Source organism: Gorilla gorilla, chromosome 21 (genome assembly GCF_029281585.2).
Source record: "Gorilla gorilla gorilla isolate KB3781 chromosome 21, NHGRI_mGorGor1-v2.1_pri, whole genome shotgun sequence".
Classification (NCBI taxonomy): domain Eukaryota; kingdom Metazoa; phylum Chordata; class Mammalia; order Primates; family Hominidae; genus Gorilla; species Gorilla gorilla.
In genome coordinates, this window is record NC_073245.2 from 36,394,354 (window position 1) to 36,410,938 (window position 16,585).

Here is a 16,585-nt window from a genome sequence, read left to right on the forward strand (position 1 = left end):
TGATGAGCTCAGTAATATGGGATGATCAGGTTATCCAATTTAATGAATTAATACATTTATAAATAGATTTTATTACAAATTAAAATTAGTTTACATGCCCTGAATTACAAGCCACAAAGAATTGAACATCTAATAACGAAAAGTAGGAATTAATAACAGAAAACTGTAACATTTGAATATTATAACCTGCGGGGGTCTATCCTGCAGACCCCGGCTGCATGACGGATGAGACACATACCCAGACAGCAATATTCAGTGAAAGAGCAGCAAGGGTTCCGAGCCGATTACAGACACCAAGGAAGGTGCTGTAAGGAGTCAGCGGCCACAACCCTGGCAAGCTGGCCCTGGGGGCATTTATTAGCAAAGATTTAATGACAAAGGCTTTGAGTCAACATACCTGTGGGTAATTAATCTGGTCGCCCCACCCCGGGAGAGCCATCCTGCCCATGGGTGATCAAAGGGGAGTCTTAAGACTGCATGAGTAAACAAGCTATTTAGATAAACTACTCTACTTTCCTTTGTACCCACTTTAAGCTACTTACTCAAGGTAAGGATTAGACTGCTTTCAGCCATAACCCTATCTTGAGACTTTTACGAAACCTTCTGGCCTTCCAAGATTTGTGTCTATGTCCTATAACGTCATCTTAAAATGTTTCCCACCAGCCTGATGAACTCCCACAATAACCTATGAAGAAACATGGTTTTATTTATTTATTTATTTATTTATTGTAGAGACAGGGTCTTCTTATGTTGCCCAGGCTGGTATTGAACTTCTGGGCTCTATTTAATTTTTACAATAAATGGTTTGCATTTAGTAAATTAGAGTTAATTACAGTCGAATCTTGAGCAATATGAGAGTTACGGTGCTGATCCCCCATGCAGCTGAAAATCTGCTTCATATGAAAATCTGTTTCTTTTGACTCCTCCAAAACTTTGCTAATACTCCACTGTTGACCTGGAGCCTTATTGAAAGCATAAACAGTCAATTAACACATGGTTTCTATTTTATATGTACTATATGCTGTATTCTTACAATAAAGTGAGCTGGAGGAAAGAAACTGTTATAAGGAGGAAAAAATATACTCACTATTTATTAAGTGGAAGTCAATTATTATGCATAAAGGTCTTCATTCTTATTGCCTTCATGTTGAGTAGTCTGATAAGGAGAAGGCAGAGGAGAGATTTGTCTTGCTATCTTGCAGTGGCAAAGGAAAAGAAAAATCTATTAGTGGGCTCCTAGAGTGAAAACCCTTATTCAAGGATCAACTGTGTCACATAGTGACTTGTGTCACTAAAAAAGTAACTATCTTTAGAATTTGGAATTTAATAATACTTTTCTGGCACCATAAACAAATGTCAGCAAGAATTACAAAACTTAGCCAGGGTGCATCAGTACCAATAGGAGAATATCTTTCAAAGATACCTACTGAGTGCAGAAGTCAGAAAAGCAATTCTTTGTTGAGAAGCGCAGGTTATGTTACATAGTCTTGTACCAACAAGGTCTCACTATTATCAACTTCATTCCGTCTAAGTTGAAACCAGATAAGATATATTTACTCCATTAGAGCAAGGTATGTTGTTCTATCTACTGGACAATTAGTGTGTTAATAGTAATTTTGTTACAGCAAGATACTCTGTTTCTAATAGCCAAAATATTATCATTATAAATATTCAGATAGCTTAACTCTAAACTCAAAAAATTATAAAAATATTACAGAAACTTTTCACAACAATGAAAATGCTACTGTGATACCTAAATGTGACACATTGTACAATATGAACTGTATGAGCACATCTTTATTATATATTTATCAAAGGCCCTCTATAAGTTAGGTTTGGCAAGTTGCAGGAGACAAAGATGGAATACACATAGTTTGGGTCTTTAAGGTGCTCATAAAACGGAAGAGCTGTGCCTATTGAATTTCTGCATTTTTCCAACAGAATTTCCTAAAAAGTTTGTTTTTCATTTATCCACTTGTCCACTTAACAAATAACTGTCAGGTATCTTTAAGGTACTAAGCATCTTCCTTGTTATTATCATTGTCATTTTTATTTGCTTCTTTATTAAGATACTAAGCATTTTTCTTGTTATTATTATCTTTTTTATTATTTATTACTTTATTTAGTGTTTACTCTGTGCCAGAACCCCTTTTGGAGCTTATAATTATTACTTATTATGTCATGTCATTACCATATTCAGCATGTGTCAGAAATTTTACATCCAAGGTGAAGAATTAAAGCTTTAAAATGTTTGGTAGAGTCCAGGCACAGTGGCTCACTCCTGTAATCCTAGCAGTTTGGGAGGCCAAGGCAGATGGATTGCTTGAGCTCAGGAGTTTGAGACTAGCCTGACTAACATGGTGAAACGCGTCTCTACTAAATACGAAAAATGAGCCGGTTGATGTGGCCCGTGCCTGTAATCACAGCTACTTGGGAGGCTGAGGTAGGAGAGTCGCTTGAGGTAGGAGAATCACTTGAATTGCATTGAGCTGAGATCGCGCCACTGCACTCTAGCCTGGGTAACAAAGCAAGACTCCATCAAAAAAAAAAAAAAAAGAGAAAAGAGAAAAGAAAAGTTTGGTAATATTTAAGGAAAGCATACAGAATAAGTAGAAGTTTGCCAAGTGAAGAGTCAGGAGGATGATATTTAAGCAGAAAGAAAATTTAACCAGATTGTGTGTTTGGCAGAAGGAACATCTACAGGAACACCTGACGAGGCTGCACCCTTGGCGGGAAGAACACCTGACACGGCTGAAAGCTTGGTGGAAAAAACACCTGACGAGGCTGCACCCTTGGCAGGAAGAACACCTGACACGGCTGAAAGCTTGGTGGAAAAAACACCTGATGAGGCTGCACCCTTGGTGGAGGGAACATCTGACAAAATTCAATGTCTGGGAAAAGCAACATGTGGAAAGTTTGAAGAGTCAGCAGAAGAATATGTTAGGCCATGTGTCTCTGTAACAGCTATTGAACTCTGCATTGTAGAGTAAAAGCAGTCATAGATAATGTGTGAGCAAATAGGCATGATTGCACTCCAATAAAACTTTGTATAAAAAACCATTTGGTAAGCTGAATTTGGCCTGTGATATATAGTTTGCTGGCCCTTCACACAGAAGACAGATGGAGGGTAATTACATAAAAAGATTTAAAGACAAAGTACGCTTTTGTAGTAGTTCATGCTGTAGTCTTTTTTTTTTTTGTCACCAATCTGTGGCCTAGTATCAATCTATTATGAAAATCTGACCCATCCAGGGTAAAATGAATCAAGTTCAGAAGCTCAATTTACAGATTTAAACCTGTAGGTCTTTCTTTGCCATTATTTTATTTTGATTTCTTTTACTGAACTTTTTTAACTTAAAAAATAACAATAGTATTTGGTAGGGTTTCTTTTTCACTGTGAAAGCCATCAGTTAAGGGCCCATGTCTAAGTAGGAAATATAAATATAAAATAATAATAATAATAAATAAAATAATAATAAAAATGGCCTTCAGTTTCATATATTATTGGATATATTTTCCTCCAGAATTGGCATTTCAGCTGAAGATAATGTGTGCTTCAAACTTAGAAATAAATAATGCATTTAATTATTTGATTAAAGATTGTACAGTGAATTTAATGAAGACATTATAGTCTTGTAATGTAATATAAACTCAATCTTCTGCTCACAAACAACTTTAAGACAGAATTTAGCAGGAATGTCCTTTCAAAAATCATCTTTCCTTCCCCCACAGATGAATCAAATAACCAAACGTACTGTTTGGAACATTTCATTTTATCTGGAATTAACCCTCTGTTGGCATGTCTTCTTCATCACTGAAAATGTAAGAAAGCACAGCCTCATCATGAAAATGCTGGGTATCCACGTCTCACACAACTTAAAAAGCATAATGAGTTGCAGGTTTTATTGTCAAGAATTACCCTGTGCTTCAAAAATGTGCTTGCTCCTTATGAAGCAATATAAACCTTGTTTTTAATCTTGCGAACTGTATATTCTATTGGATATGTCTATTAAAGATAGAATTATCAGTGAACAATAAATGTCTTTCCTGAGAAAGGTGCATTTTCTGTTGCACTTAGACCTGAAGGTGGTGTAGAAGATACTTGGCCAAAATTGGGGCAAAGAGGGGTTCCTGTGAAGAAGCAACAGTGAGAGTCTGGTTATCTACATATAAAAGAATAAAACCGGACCCTTATCTTAGACTGTACACAAAAACAACTCAAGGTGGATTAAAGGCCTACGTGTAAGACCTGAAACTATAAAACTCCCAGAAGAAAACACAGAGAAAACAACTCCTTGATATGGGCCTTGACAATGGTTTTTGGCTATCACACCAAAAGCTCAGGCAACAAAAGCAAACAAGTGAGACTGCATCAAACTAAAAAGCTTCTGCACAGCAAACACTCAACAAAATGAAAAGGCAGCCTGCAGAATGGGAGAGAATATTTACAAACCATATGTCAGATAGGGGTTGATATGTGAAATGAAAATCTCACAGAACTCAATGTCAAAAAAACAATCCAACTGATAAATGGCCAAAGTATCTGAATAGACATTATTTAAAAAAGACATACGAAGGGCAACAAGTATATGAAAAGGTGTTCAACATCACTAATCAGAAAAATGTTAATCAAAACAACTATATCACTTCGCAACTGTTAGGATGGTTATTATATAAAAAAGAGATAAGTGTGATGAGGGTGTGGAAAAAGGAAACTCATGTTCACTGTTGGTGGGAAAGTAAACTGATACAGCCATTTTGGGAAATGGTATGAAGGTTCCTCAAAAATTTAAAATGGAGCTACTGTATGACTCCACAATCCCCCTGCTGGGTATATACCCAAAGGAACTGAAATCAGTATATGAAAGCTATATCTGTATTCCCATGTTTATTGCGGTATAAATAACCAATAGCCAATCTATGAAAACAATTGGATAAAGAAATTATGATATATAGTTATAACATATTATCTATCATATTATAATCTTATAATATAAACTGTAATAATATAAATATTATATAGTATTCAATCTTAAAAAAATTAAAATTGCCATTTTTGATGATATGGATGAACCTGGATGGCATTATGCTAAGTGAAATAAACCAGACATGGAAAGAAAAATACTTCATGATCTCACTTATATGTGCTATCTAAAAACAAGCCAAGTATATAGAAACAGTAGAATGGTGGCCATCAGGGATAAGGATTAGGAGGAAATGAAAAAAAGCAGATCAAAGGGTACAAACTGCCAGTCATGTAGGATGAGTAAGTTGTACCTAACGTATAGTATGATACCAATAGTTAATAATAATGTATTCTATACTGAAAATTTTCTGAAAGCATATTTTCAGGTGCTCTTGCCAATCACATAAAAATATAACTATGAAAGGTGATGGATATGTTAATTGGCTTGATTATAGTAATAATTTCATGGCATATATGTATGCGTTAAATATGTACCAAAAATAAGTAAATAAACTAAAATGTAGGTTATCAAAACTTAACAATTTATACATTAAAACTTTCAAAACTTGAAAAAACCCAATGGGAGAGATTTACAATTCCTTCAATACTATTAGAGCAGCAATGATGGAAGATATGTAGAGGAAGGAGACAACCTGATAAATGTAGACTCATCAGCAAAGCCTGAGGGGACAGTAATTATATCCATAGTGTTGACAGCCAAACCATCAAAAACTTTGGTGTAAATATATTATTTTTGCAACATATGAAACAAACAGAACAGCAAATCTTGATTCAGGCATCTATCATCCTAATTAACTGCCTCTCTGATCATGTGTGCTCTCTCATCATGTGTGCATGTGTCACCTTGATCGCAACCATTTTCGAAAATAACACAACAAAAATAAACTATTGTAAATTTAAAAAATGAATTATCAAGTGAAGTTTATATTTGAAGTTATTTTTCAAGATTATACTTATCCTGTGGCCTTTAAATTTTTTTAAAATTTTTCACTCTCTAGTTGAATATTTGCTGTATGCCAGGAAAACTTCTGGACACTGAAGATACTTACAGTCAACATTACTTCAAGGCAGTTATGGCATCCTAATTACTGTTTTTAGTAATATAATATCTGCTTCCAAATACTCTTAGAAATGGGCAACTTGATAAGGTGATTCCTGAAAATCTCTGCCATCTTGACTGTGTTAACTGTGTTTATTTAAAGAGGCTAAAAATGAGGTTGGTTTTTAATGCATGGTAACTATTCATTAAAAATGAAATTATATATGAAAAATGAAATTATATACGAAATTATAATGAAAAATGCAAGATTACTCCATGCCTTCTAACAGTATTATTTCTACTTGGGTACTGTTTGACATCAGAACAAATTATTGGGATAAATAAATGTGTAAGGGCCATACATACCTACTAAATCTGAGTGCCATGAATTTGTTTGTAATTTTATGTTATTTTAATTATTGTAGTTATTACAGTATGTGTTTATAACCCTTTTTGTGTTAATATACAGTAATCCTAGAGACACCTAGAATTATTTTAAAAGGTGAGTCAGTTGTCTTCAGTTATAGAAAATTGACTTATACACTTTTAGTAGCGAAGTCAAAATATCTGAACTAAGTTCACTTCTGCACAAAGGAAAACTCTGCGAGTAACTGAAATTTTCTCAAGATTGGCATATAGACTATTCTAAAAAAAGTCCTGGAATATGAACTATCTCAAATTGGCAGCATATACTGGCATGTGCCTCATCCTGCTGACAGTCATTTCAGTTTGATATACTTACAAAAAAGAGAAAAAAGATAGCTTAATAATTCCAAGTTTAAATAGTTATATTGGTATACTCCTTAAAAGAAAAATCAGCACATTATCCTGGAGTAAAATTTTACTTATGATTTCTTCACTTTTCTCCCATCAACTCAACAGGCAGAAAATAAAACATATTAATAAATACACATGCACACACACACACATTGTGGAAATCAAAGACCTGAGTCTATGTGTAGCAGTGTGTTGATAAACTATCTGTAGAGACTGGAGGTCAAATTAATTGTATATATGAAAATTATATAACTCTAGAGATTCAAGAAGATACTCAGATAAAAGTTACTACATAAGAAAATAGAGATTTCTCTATTTTTCCACAACAGAAATTAAAGAGTGGAATAGTGATTTTAAATACAGCTTCTGTTATCATTTGAGGGAATAGAAAAGTGAGGACAACAGAGATCGGAATATAGGCACTAATACTTGAATGCCTGTTATGTGTAGCTATTGTGCTTTGACAATTTTACATAATTGTCTTATTTAACCAACACACAACTTTATGAAATTGATGTTTCTAAGACTATTTTTCTGTATGAGAAAACCCAGGTTCTGACTTGATGTCACTCATGCCATATTGGGTGGCTGAGGCAGGATTCAAATGCAAACATGGCAGCACCACAGTCTATATTTTATTAATCATACAACCACTATATCCACCTAATTATAAAGTCTGTATGAAAGCCCAGAAAAATAGGCCAGCATTAAATTGAAAAAAGCATTAAAGAGAAAACTGTTGATCTAAAAACATTTAGTGTTACAACTTTTAATTTACCAAAATTGTGGTTGCTACTGTGACTATTGTATAGGGAAACCATGCACAAATTAATTCATGACACATTCATGTTCTTTTTGCATACATCTCTTTTAAAAAAAAAGTTATTTAGGCAAAGTGCTAAAGAGAAGTTATTTCACCTTGCTGACATTGTGTCTTACAGTTTTATCCAACCAATTTTAGTCATTACTTCTTTATCTTAACAGGATTACTTAATTGCCTAGTCATGGAATGAATGATTTGGCTACTTCTATAGATGCATTAATAAAGCCTTATTTGTATAACAGTCAAGTTAAGATGAACATGCTTGTGACCTCTCGCAGAAATAATGAAGATTCTGCAATTTAAAGAGCAATAAAATGTAAAGATGTAATTACCAACTCTTCATTATCTTACGGAATTTCAAGATAAAATCACTTTATTTCAATGTCAAAAGACAGAGCATTAAAGTCCTTTTCAAAATACCATTTAATTGGATCGATTAAGATACTTTAATATATTAATTTCTTTCCTTGTTACTGTATATTTCACGATAAGAATGCAGGGATATATATTAGACTTCTGGGAAATTGAAACTGGTGTAACTTACCAGTTAATTCTAAAATCTATTAATCATGTGCTTTGGTTATCTTTCTTCCTTGGTAAAATATGGATGTTCGAAGATATTTTCATGTTGTCTAAAGCATCCGCATCTCATATACAAATATATGAAATATATAAAATATTAACAGAATTATACCAAATATATACAAAATAAAAATATACAAAACATTAATTTAGCAGAAAAAAAACTGTTGCATGAAGATAAGGTACAGAATGGTACTTTATCTTATGGTTTTTTGTGAACCGTAGTCAGAAAAATCAGGGGATCAAAAATAATATAACAAAATATACCCATTGCCTTAAGGAAATAGGTAAATGAGACAATTATATTTTTAAAGGAACTATATAAAAGCTTTATGCAAAAACCACACCCATATTTCTTGTTCCTGCACATTCCAATCAATTCATTAGATTGTTTTACACATTCTGCAAAAATATTCTAATGCAGGCAGAGAATTTGAAATGTAAAACATTATCATACTGTCTCCTATATTTAGAGCTCAGCTATGTCTCTTATATGTTAAAATGCTACTTCTGTTTGACACACACTCTTACACCTACTGAGGAAAAAAATTGCTTCATATTAACAAAGTGAATTATCTCCTTTGAGTAACATGAGTAACCTGGTCAATAGTTACTTACCGTGTGTTAGTTATGGGCTGAACTGTGCTCCTCTCTCCCAAAATTCATATGGTGAAATTCTAAAGCCTAGTATTTCTGAAAGTAACCATACTCGGATGTTTTAAATAAGAATTCAGTTAAAATGAGGCCCTCAGGGTGGGTCCTAATCCAAAAAAAATGGTGTCCATATAAAATAAAATTTAGAAAGGGGTAAAAATCAGCTACATGTATGCACAGAAGTACAACTGTGTGAAGATAGAGCTGTGAGAAGGCAACCATCTATAAGCCAAGAAGAGAGGCCTAAAACAGATCCTTCCATCATGGTCGTCAGAGGAGCACTTTGACCTTGGATTTACAGCCTCTAGAACTGTGAGAAAATAAATATTGGTTGTTTAAGCCACCCAGTCTGTGTGTGTGTGCATGTGTTTAAGTGACACCTTAGAAAACTAATATAATTGACAAAAGACATAATGGACTTTTTAAAGCCAGCACTCAACTACGTTAGCATCATTTTCAGATGTTTGTTTTAGTTTGTTTATTTTATTTTATCAAGTATTATAATGATAATTAAAAAAAAAAAGTTTCATGAGGTGGTTCACACTTTTAATCCCAGCACTTTTGGGAGGCAAAGGTGGGAGGATCACTTGAGGCTGGAAGTTCAAAACCAGCCAGAGCAACATAATGAAAGCCAATGTCTACAAACTTTTTTCTTTAATAAAAAATAAAGCTGGGTGTGGTGGCACACACCTGTAGTTCTAGCTACTTGGGAGCTGAGTTGGGAGGACTGCTTGAGCCCAGGAGATCAAGACTACAGTGAGCCATAATTGCACCACTGCACTCCACCCTGGGTGACAGAGTGAGACCCTGTCTGTAAAAAATAAATAAATAAATAAAAATAGATAAAAACAATTTCAAAACTTAAGACTAAAGAAACTCAGAAAACTGTCAATTACATTTTGCTCTGATTTTTCTCTTGTATATAGTATAATGAAATGTTACATCAACTTGCCATTTTTAAAAGTAAAAATCAGATGGATTTAGCTGGGCACAAAACCAATTGTATTGAGAATTTCTAATGTCACTCAGATGAAAGACTTGAAGGAAAGGAGATAGATTTAGAAGGAAAAGGAGACAGATTTAGCAGGAGTGATGGTTAATGAGATCAGTCATTCAAATAATCTACCTACTAGTAAAGTTAGACAAACAAACAAATGGCAACAACAACAACAAAACCCTACCCATCATCTTTAGAGAAAAACCATAGTCTCCCACTTGAAATAACACATTCGTCTGGAAGCTTAAATAAAAGAACGCATATTTTCACACAGCACAAAAGAATTATTTTTATATTTGGAACACGATTGCTACAGAATTATGAAAAGAAAAAAATACAGACTGTAGAGAACAAAATAAGACAAGCTTCCATCAAGAAGGAAACATAAAATATACTAACTTGAAATAACAGATATACACAATATTTGGAGCTAAAGCTTTTTAGTGTTGCCTCCAGCCCAGTTATATTGGAGGCAAAGATAACTTGAAATAACAGCTATACACAATATATGGAGCTCAAGTTTTTAGTGTTGACTCCAGCCGAGATATATCAGAGGCAAAGAAAGATTTGCAAAGGATTCATGAATTATCCAAAGTTAAACATGTTATATCTAACCAAGCCAGACCGAGAACACATTATTGGTCATATTCTTTCCATTGACTATGTCTAATTCCTCTTAAAGTTTTTTCCCTTTACATATAAATCCTACACACATTACCACTCTGGTAAGATAAACAGAACAAAACACTTATTTTTTCTTTCAGCACTTTGGATGTGCTATCCCATTGTGTTCTGACTACCATTGTTTCTGATGAAAAGTCAGGTATTAATCATAAAGTCATTTCCTTGTACGGATGAGTTATTTTTCTTTTGCTTTCAAGATTAACTCCCTTCACATTTTGTTTAATCCAGAATTATTAGAAACTCTCTAAATTTGAGACTCAAAGTCACTCATCAGATCACCACAAAATTTCAAAATATACATTCTAAGTGCTTGTAAAATATCAATATACTACTTTAATGTCTTCTTTTATTAATACAAGATCATTGTTTGGAATATTTGGAAAGGGAATATAAGTCAGAGCAAGAGCATCCTAGATTAGTGATTGCTACATATTAATCATTCAATTATTGTTTTTGTGTCAATGAAAGAATAAATTACTTCCAGTATTTTTGCTGACATATTTCTTTCCCTAGTTTCAAGATTCACACAGAAATATACCTTAAATAATATACTTTGATTCTCTTGAAAACAATTTTCTATCTTTCTCCCCAATCTTTCTCAATATTTTTAATACAATATTTTTTGTTTCTATATCCATCAAAAAGTTTCAGTGTGATGAGATAGCATAAAAAATCTATTTAGAGGATCAGTTTGGAAGTCAGATGTGCAAAATGTTTCTTATCTGCTCTGTTCTCTTTTCATTATCTTCTCCCTGACCCAACCCCAAACATTGTAAAGAATGCTAAACCCTTTATAAAGAATTTTACCAGAATCGATATTAAAATTGAGTGTCCTATTTATTACTTAGAAGTAATTATCAAACTTTAACCTGTAATCTCATTTATTTACAGTGGAGCATAGTAGTTAGAAGAAATGTGACTCAATTAGAGGTCAATTACTCCTTAGCAACGTATCAGAGTTGGGCAAGTTACTCAACCTCTGCTAATAACAATCTCTTAATCTGTAAAAATAAATATAAATATATCCATGAAGTATTCTTAAGGTTAAATGAAATAACTTATATTAAAGTAAATCACTTAGTGTAATGTTGAATATACAATATGTTCTAGCTTGAATTACTACTACTAATGAAAAACTACATTTTGAAATTTTTGAAGCTCAGATCAACAAAAAAATAGTGCCATTCTCCAACTTTTTCTAGGTAGTTTGCTAGAAATAAGAGAGCAAAATAGATTAGGGCCCAGTTTCTGGATATAAGGATCAGAAATCATCTGCTGTGTTTTTATGAACCTTTTGTATCCCTTCAGTTCTTCCTGTAAATTTTTACAAAGAACTTACTGAATAAACAGTTAAAACACCTCAAATTAACAAAATCTTCTCTACTATACCTCCATTATTTCAAAAAAGAAAAGAGAATCCTTTCCCCATTCCTTCTTTTTGTCAGGTTGGTCAAATATCAGATAGTTGTAGATATGCAGCATTATTTCTGAGGGCTCTGTTCTGTTCCATTGGTCTATATCTCTGTTGTGGTACCAGTACCATGCTGTTTTGGTTACTGTAGCCTTGTAGTATAGTTTGAAGTCAGGTAGCATGATGCCTCCAGCTTTGTTCATTTGGCTTAGGATTGACTTGGCAATGTGGGCTCTTTTTTGGTTCCATATGAACTTTAAAGTAGTTTTTTCCAATTCTGTGAAGAAAGTCATTGGTAGCTTGATGGGGATGGCATTGAATCTATGAATTACCTTGGGCAGTATGGCCATTTTCACCATATTGATTCTTCCTACCCATGAGCATGGAATGTTCTTTAATTTGCTTGTATCCTCTTTTATTTCATTGAGCAGTGGTTTGTAGTTCTCATTGAAGAGGTCCTTCACATCCCTTGTAAGTTGGATTCCTAGGTATTTTATTCTCTTTGAAGCAATTGCGAACGGGAGTTCACTCATGATTTGGCACTCTGTTTGTCTGTTATTGGTGTATAAGAGTGCTTGTCATTTTTGCACATTGATTTTGTATCCTGAGACTTTGCTGAAGTTCCTTATCAGCTTAAGGAGATTTCGGGCTGAGATGATGGGGTTTTCTAGATGTACAATCATGTCATCTGCAAACAGGGACAATTTGACTTCCTCTTTTCCTAATTGAATGCCCTTTATTCCCTTTTCCTGCCTGATTGCCCTGGCCAGAATTTCCAACACTATGTTGAATAGGAGTGGTGAGAGAGGGCATCCCTGTCTTGTGCCAGTTTTCAAAGGGAATGCTTCCAGTTTTTGTCCATTCAGTATGATATTGGCTGTGAGTTTGTCATAGATAGCTCTTATTATTTTGAGATACGTCCCATCAATACCTAATTTATTGAGAGTTTTTAGCATGAAACGTTGTTGAATTTTGTCAACGGCCTTTTCTGCATCTATTGAGATAATCATGTGGTTTTTGTCATTGGTTCTGTTTATATGCTGGATTACGTTTATTGATTTTCGTATGTTGAACCAGCCTTGCATCCCAGGGATGAAGCCCACTTGATCATGGAGGATAAGCTTTTTGATGTGTTGCCGGATTCGGTTTGCCAGTATTTTGTTGGGGATTTTTGCATCAATGTTCATCAAGGATATTGGTCTAAAATTCTCTTTTTTTTGTTGTGTCTCTGCCAGGCTTTGGATCAGGATGATGCTGGCCTCATAAAATGAGTTAGGGAGGATTCCCTCTTTTTCTATTGATTGGAATAGTTTCAGAAGGAATGGTACCAGCTCCTCCTTGTACCTCTGGTAGAATTCGGCTGTGAATCTATCTGGTCCTGGACTTTTTTTGGTTGGTAAGCTATTAATTATTGCCTCAATTTCAGAGCCTGTTATTGGTCTATTCAGAGATTCAACTTCTTCCTGGTTTAGTCTTGGGAGAGTGTATGTGTCAAGGAATTTATCCATTTCTTCTAGATTTTCTAGTTTATTTGCTGACAAAAAGAAGAAATGGGGAAAGGATTCCCTATTTAATAAATGGTGCTGGGAAAACTGGCTAGCCATATGTAGAAAGCTGAAACTGGATCCCTTCCTTACACCTTATACAAAAATTAATTCAAGATGGATTAAAGACTTACATGTTAGACCTAAAACCATAAAAACCCTAGAAGAAAACCTAGGCAATACCATTCAGGACATAGGCATGGGCAAGGACTTCATGTCTAAAACACCAAAAGCAATGGCAACAAAAGCCAAAATTGACAAATGGGATCTAATTAAACTAAAGAGCTTCTGCACAGCAAAAGAAACCACCATCAGAGTGAACAGGCAACCTACAGAGTGGGAGACAATTTTTGCAACCTACTCATCTGACAAAGGGCTAATATCCAGAATCTACAATGAACTCAAACAAATTTACAAGAAAAAAAAACCCATCAAAAAGTAGGTGAAGGATACGAACAGACACTTCTCAAAAGAAGACATTTATGCAGCCAAAAAACACATGAACAAATGCTCATCATCACTGGCCATCAGAGAAATGCAAATCAAAACCACAATGAGATACCATCTCACACCAGTTAGAATGGCGATCATTAAAAAGTCAGGAAACAACAGGTGCTGGAGAGGATGTGGAGAAATAGGAACACTTTTACACTGTTGGTGGGACTGTAAACTAGTTCAACCATCGTGGAAGTCTGTGTGGCGACTCCTCAGGGATCTAGAACTGGAAATACCATTTAACCCAGCCATCCCATTACTGGGTATATACCCAAAGGATTATAAATCATGCTGTTATAAAGACAAATGCACACATATGTTTATTATGGCACTATTCACAATAGCAAAGATTTGGAACCAACCCAAATGTCCACCAATGATAGACTGGATTAAGAAAATGTGGCACATATACACCATGGAATACTATGCAGCCATAAAAAATGATGAATTCATGTCCTTTGTAGGGACATGGATGAAGCTGGAAACCATCATTCTCAGCAAACTATCGCAAGCACAAAAAACCAAGCACCGCATATTCTCACTCATAGGTGGGAATTGAACAATGAGAACACATGGACACAGGAAGGGGAACATCACACACCGGGGACTGTTGTGGGGTGGGTGGAGGAGGGAGGGATAGCATTAGGAGATATACCTAATGCTAAATGACGAATTAATGGGTGCAGCACACCAACATGGCACATGTATACATATGTAACAAACCTGCACGTTGTGTACATGTACCCTAAAAGTTAAAGTACAATAAAAAAAAGAAACCCCCCCAAAAATAACAAGAAAAGAATAATAATTTTGTCAATGATAGTTAACTACATGTTAGTCACTAACTCTACGGCAGGTACCTTCATATTCATATTTCTAATATTTCCAATATCTTCATATTTATATATCTAATTCACATTTGAACCCAGCTCTGTAATTTAGGAAGTTCTCTTTTTTCTTTTAGAAATTAAGGCATAAAGTGTCACGTGACTTGCACAAGATTGCACCACTAGTAAATTTAAAAATATAGTTTACTTGCCTACTGTCTCAATGTTTTAGTGATTTATTGATCATGCACAATTCTTTTTGAAAACAGAAATTCATTTAGCATACCACATTTCAAGATCCATTGGTAGAAGCCACTTTATTAGCTTAATCAACAAAAATGTCTAGAAAATTTGAGCTTTTATTAACTGATAACATATTAGATGTTACATATATATATTATATATATATAATATATATATATATAATATATATATATTAATATATATATTATATATATATTAATATATATATTATATATATATATTATATATATTAATATATATATATTAATATATATATATTATATATATATATATTATATATATATAATATATATATATTATATATATATATATAATGAAACCACCCCTGTAATCTTTATAAAATTATTTGGGAGAGGAGGGAGCAGATGAAATAAAAATAAGCTTCCAGCACATCCAGCCTTAAACGTTAAGTTAACTTGCTGTCTGTCCTGCTTCCTCATAATTGTTCACTAGGTATGGCCCCACAATCATTTATATCCTGTCACAAGATTATAGTTAAACTTAACCACTCATAGATAACAACTTGAGCATTGTGAAATGTTAAGTTTTCTCTTTGAGGTATTCTTTCAGATCCTACATACCAGTGAAACTACTGACATCAGCTGCTCCGAAGGGCTCCAGGAGAAGCCGACTCACTAAAGGGCAAAGTTTCTACATCCTGGTGATTTAATCCCCCTTCCCCAAACCAGTCAGTGACCCCAATTTTCCAGCCCCTGGTCCTCTACAATCCCTTCACCCCAGCCAAGTACTCTCTGGAAAGACAGATTTGAGGGTTCTCGCATCTCCTCACTCAGCTGCCCTGCAATCATTAAACTCTTTCTCTACTGCAAACTCTGTTTATCAATTTATCAGACTGTGACTGCACAACAGGCATACAAACATGTGAGTCCTGTATCATTTATAAATATTTAACTTTTATATATATTTAACTGCTATACACATAATTGACTATTTTGTATGTTAATATTAGTAGGTAATAATAATATTTATATTTCCTCCATAGGTAGCTTCTGGGGCATTTCTGCCTGGCAAATTTTATTCTTTAATGACAAAGACTAAAGTAAGTAACTTTAAAATATTATTGAGAATTTTTTTTCTATTGATGGGACACTGAATTTGTAGGTGGAAATAAAAACCTAGCTTTTTACTAAACTTAATTTTTTATTTAAACACAACTCAAAATGTAAATATAAAATTAAGAATTTCCAAAATCAAACTTAGTTTTAGGAACTCACATAAGCCAAGTGTAATACTGAAGAGCAAAGAAACTGTGCTCTATTAAAAAAAAATTACAAGTAATTCTTGAAATCTAAGGGCTAATTTGTGAAGTAAATTTGGAAGCTACTTTATGCTGTAGCTCCATCCTAGAGACCGAGACAACTGCACTAGGAAAACCTGTTCAACCCTTTTTTAACCAGAAATTCTTTCTTTCTCCAGAAATCCTTTTCAGGTAATGCCTAATGATATCTCACTGAACATGTATTAGAAATTGTAGTTTAAT

At 33.9% G+C, this 16,585-nt stretch overlaps 1 long non-coding RNA gene across 2 annotated transcripts in view; it reads right to left on the reverse strand.

Moving 5' to 3' along the window:
• Positions 1 to 1,086: 1,086 nt before the first annotated feature.
• The window catches only part of LOC115933008 (uncharacterized), a 35,060-nt gene continuing 19,561 nt past the window's right edge, over positions 1,087 to 16,585 (reverse strand). The window contains exons 1-3 of one of the 2 annotated variants that reach the window (XR_010132224.1): positions 8,171 to 8,259; positions 1,428 to 1,527; positions 1,087 to 1,195 (exon numbers count right to left, since the gene is read on the reverse strand). This is a non-coding gene — a long non-coding RNA (uncharacterized lncRNA). Of the gene's footprint in view, positions 1,196 to 1,427; positions 1,528 to 8,170; positions 8,260 to 16,585 lie in introns of those variants that run through there. The other variant, XR_010132223.1, reaches the window with a different exon arrangement.